This window comes from Penaeus chinensis, chromosome 7 (genome assembly GCF_019202785.1).
Source record: "Penaeus chinensis breed Huanghai No. 1 chromosome 7, ASM1920278v2, whole genome shotgun sequence".
Taxonomy (NCBI): Eukaryota; Metazoa; Arthropoda; class Malacostraca; order Decapoda; family Penaeidae; genus Penaeus; species Penaeus chinensis.
Window position 1 is genome coordinate 1,397,495 of NC_061825.1, and position 5,000 is coordinate 1,402,494.

Consider the following 5,000-nt stretch of genomic DNA (forward strand, 5'->3'; position numbering starts at 1 on the left):
GGGGAGAGAGAGAGAGAGAGAGAGAGAGAGAGAGGGGGGGGGGATAGAGAGAGAGAGAGAGAGAGAGAGAGCGAATAGGAAATACGATTTGTTTCATGAATGAATGAGCCAACTGGTGAACAAATGCGAAAATACATGTTTGCATGTTAGCAATAGATCATGGCATTCTTCTGTAATTTTGTGTTATTATCATACCTTAAATGCTTCTTTCCTATTTCCTTTGGCATTCAAGCGAACATTGTTCATGGAATACGACTATCATGATAAAAGGGTAGCATTTTTTTGTTTGCTTGTTTGATTGATTGCTTTAAGAGGAATCATGATCGAAGAATCGTGTTTTTCTTGTTGTTATTATTTTTTCTTTTATCTAACTAATTACAAAAACATTGTCTCGGTCGTCACCAATATATTGTATCGTTATAGTGACAGCCCTTCGGTGACCAACCTGTCAGGTGTAAGGAGCTCAGCACCAACAATTTGAGTGTCTTGTTAGGCAACATGTGTTTTCTTTTCCGCCGAACAGCCAGTTTTGATTATCTGGATATTCTTTCTTCGCCTTTTGAGCAGGTGACTCTGTCTCCCTGCGTCTGTATGTCTGTTTGTCTATCTCTCTATCAGGCAGATAGTCAGACAATCAGTCAGTCAGACAAACTGATTGACTGACAAAGAAATGTAGTAGCAGTAGTAATACTAGTGGTGACAGTATCAGTAGTAGTAGTAGTAAAAGAAGAAATACGAAAAAGTAGAAGAAAAAGGAGAAGATGAAGAAGGAGAAGGGGAGGAGGAGGAGGAGGAGGAGGAGGAGGAGGAGGAGGAGGAGGAGGAGGAGGAGGAGGAGGAGGAGGAGGAGGAGGAGGAGGAGTAGAAGAAGAAGAAGAAGAAGGGGAAGGAGGAGGAGAAGGAGGAGGAGGAGGAGAAGAAGAAGAAGAAGAAGAAGAAGAAGAAGAAGAAGAAGAAGAAGAAGAAGAAGAAGAAGAAGAAGAAGAAGAAGAAGGAGAGGAGGAGGAGGAGGATAACAAGAAGAAGAAAAAATAAGGAAGAGGAGGAGGAGGAGGAGAAGAAGAAAAATAAGAAGAAGGAGAAGGAAAAAAGAAAGAAGACGGGAAGAGAGGCAGCCCCGTGTGCAAGATCTGTAACTCAAGAAGCAAACTAAAAAGGAGAGAAAGAAGGTAAGATGCGCAAGAAGCCCGTTTTACCTTCGTTTCCTTTTTCCGTCTGCCGCTGATGGTCAAACCCCAGACGACCGCCTGCAACAGCGCCAAGTTAGGTGCGCTGTGATTGGCCTGCCGACCGCAAGAATTTTAGCGGGCCCCCCCCTTCCCCCTCCCCCGCCCCCCGCCCCTCAAAATCGCCATTTGTCGGGATGATTCTCCAAGTTGACGACACAATATTTTGGTGGGTAATTCTCCCGAGAGTGGCGTCGGGTGTGGTTTCGCGGTGGGTTCCCGTCGCCCTTGGCGCTCGCTCGGCCATCGCTTTTGACGTCTTGGAGCAACAGTTTTGAGGCTTTCTGCACGAATTTTGGTTTGGAAAAAAGTCAGATTTATGGCGTTAGGTTGCATCGGTTAGGAAAAAGACATTTTTTTTTTTTAATGATTTTTTTTTAACAAAATGAGTTCCACGAAAGTGCCGTGCTATTGTCTCCCCATTGTGTATCCAAAGGTGTTAGCACGCTTTGCAGGGAGCATGAATCTCCACTTATCCTGTTTTGAGCTCCGAGATACTTGGCGTTTTCCGAATGCTGTTGTCTGCTTTCGAAAGGCTTGGTTTCCATTTTGCGAATCTGCGTTTTGGATCTGAAATACGTCATGCATCAAAAGAGCTGAAGCCTCAGAACACGCGTATGTTAAATGATGTTAATACATCTGATCATCGCCTTATCTGCTGCTTGTTTTCCTTCCTCGAGCAGCCGAGAGAGAGGCATTGTGCGTGACTCCAGGCGAGCAGGCCAGGCACGTCTCTCACTGGCGCCTGCATGTGAATGGACGTGTAGACACCTCTTGGCTGTGGGCGTGGCCCTGGGAGAGGGGAGGGGGGGAGGGGGGAGGCCAGCTGGCTAACGTCAGGGCACAGGCTCTTCTGTTCATGCATAGCTCATAGTTCATGCACAACTCACAGCTCGTGGCGGAACTGTCTTACGCGGCACCTCCGTCTGCGTGACTCCTCGCTCGGCAGCTGAACGAGCGGATTTCGCCCGGAGTCATGATCCGTCTGGCCGGTCGTCTCGTTGTCTCGCTCATGGCGCGTTTCCTCTCTTTCCCTCTTTCCTTGCGTCGGCTTTATTCGCTTCTTCCTTGCCGCCATTGGTCGCTGCCTCGTGTCTGTGCGTAGTTCTTCTGCGTGGGCGTTGTCGTTTTTTCTTTGTCTTTGTCTCTGCTTGGGATCTTTCTTTGAATCTTCTCATCCCACTCAGCATCTACTCTTCTGTTTGTCAATCTACCTCGTCTGCCTGTCCGTCTTTTTGTCAGCCTCTGTCCGACTGCCTCTGTCCGAATGTCTCCTCTCTCTCTCTCTCTCTCTCTCTCTCTCTCTCTCTCTCTCTCTCTCTCTCTCTCTCTCTCTCTCTCTCTCTCTCTCTCTCTCTCTCATATCCCTCTCCCTCTCCCTCTCCCTCCCTCTCTCTCCTTTTCACCCTCTCCCTTCCTCCCTCCCTCCTTCCCTCCCTTCCTTCCATCCTTCGCCGCCCCCCTGCCCACCGCCTTCATCCGGGACTCTCGCCTCGCCGCCCCAGCCGTTTTCGATACGTCTCGCACGACAAAAACAAAAATTCTCACGGCCTAGAGGATTTCCCCAGCTCTGACTCAGCGCACCGGAAGTTGTAGGTCGTCTTTCAGTCTTGCCGACGGTGACTCACTGCTGGAAGAATTATCGGCGACTTCAAGAATCCGGGATGTTTTATCCAGGTCCTCGTGCGAGTCCCGCCGACGTCGCTGGTGCTCGTCTCCTCTGCCTGCGACCTTCTGCGGGAAGGGAGAGGATGAAGGGGGCAGAGGCGAGGCCAGAAGACTACGAATCGGAGGGAATGAATCAATAAGGATGGGGGAATTTACAGGAGACCAAAGCCAAGATTTAGAGCGCACCGATAAGCGATAAGAGAGAGGTCACGTGACTCGTCTCGACCTTCGACTTTCGTATTCGAGGTCAGCGACGGCGCGGAGGAATAAAGCAAACAAATGTCATTCGGTTTGCGTGCTTTATGGACATGATCATCCTACAGAGGAATGAGTGAAGGGGGGGGGGGGGGTGAAGTTCGAATGAAAGGGGGTCGGTGAAGTTGGGGGTGGCTTGTGGAATGGTGTGTGAGAGGCGGGGGCGGGAAATAGGTGAATGGGGGTAGGGGCGGCAGACAGGGATAATTTCCGGTGGTTTCTGGTTGATATCGGGGAATGCCTTGCCTAATAACACCTGTGTCTTCTCCTTTTTGCACACACACGCACACACGCGCGAGCTGTCGCGCATGCACGCATTTCATAGACACATTTTATTTTCTATTTTCCTATTTTCCTCATCTCTCTCATCCATCCTCTCTCTCTTTCTCTGCCTGCTCTTTTTTCTCTTTATTTCTTCCCGCGCTTCGTTTTTCCTTTGTCCTCCTCGAACGCTCGTCTGATTGCGTACCTGAGCGCCACTAAAACCGAGGACGACGAACATCACTCAGGCAAATTAAGGAAGGGCATGACGAGGCGGCGTACGCGTCTCTTCTCCAGTCAGAACCCGCTTATCAGAACCCAACCATCAGAACTCACTTCAGAATTTACCTATCAGAACCTCCCCATCAGAACCTATCTATTAGAACCCGCCCATCAGAACCTATCTATTAGAACCCGCCCATCAGAACCTATCTATTAGAACCCGCCCATCAGAACCTATCTATTAGAACCCGCCCATCAAACCCACCTACTGGAGCCTCCCCATCAGAGCCTCCCCAACAGAGCTTCCTTATCAGAGCCTCCTCATCAGAACCCGCCCACCAGAGCCTCCCCATCAGAGCCTCCCCAACAGAGCTTCCTTATCAGAGCCTCCTCATCAGAACCCGCCCACCAGAGCCTCCCCATCAGAGCCTCCCCATCGGAACCTCTCCATCAGGAAGCGCCAGCGTCATGAGATAGTAAATTGCCTTGTTGGACGTCGTCGAGTTAACCACTACTAATTGTTCCGCGAGAGATTACATCACTTAAATATATCCTGCCCTGTTTAGCTTACATTTTATTCCCCTATAAATGTGGCCAACAGATGAGTATCGTCGTGATCCGGCCATTATCGCTTATCCGGACGCCGATCGAGTCTTAATGTGCTCCATGCTGACCGGGAGATATATGTCTGGTCCGGCTTCGTGTCTGTCTGTATGATCGTTCATTTGTCACTGTACTCGGGGTCACTTGTGTGTGTGTGAGTACGAGAATGGGTGTTGGTGTGGGTGGGTGGGTGTGGGGGGGGGGGGGGCGTAGGGTTGTTTGTATATGTGTGTGTCTATGGGTATATGTTTGCGTGCGTGTTTGTGTATGGGTGGAATAGGCGGGAGAGGTTGTTTGTATGTGTGTGGGTGAGTGGGTTGGGTGGGTGGTTCTATGTGTGTGTGTGTGTGTGTGTGTGTGTGTGTATGTGTGTGTGTGTGTATGTGTGTGTGTGTGTGTGTGTGTGTGTGTGTGTGTGTGTGTGTGTGTGTGTGTGTGTGTGCATGTGTGTGTGTGTGGGTGAGTGTGTCTGTTTGTGAGCGTGTGTTTTGACGTTCCTGGAGATGCCTGCCTTTGTGTGCCCTCCCTACAGCCCGATTACGTGAGCCGTTGTTGACGCAATAACTTTTATGTTCACAGTTTCTTAATCTAGCGTCACGGAGGCGCTCGCTGCGGGCCTGCTGGTAACGTCCTTTTACGGTCTCTTTCATATGAACAATTTTTTAATCGCTGGTGTCTGTGTCATTTCCGGTCGTGCGTATTTTTGCGGTCTTAGAAATGCAGGTTTGCAATTTTCCTTGCACTGATCCTTGTTCTGTCATCGCG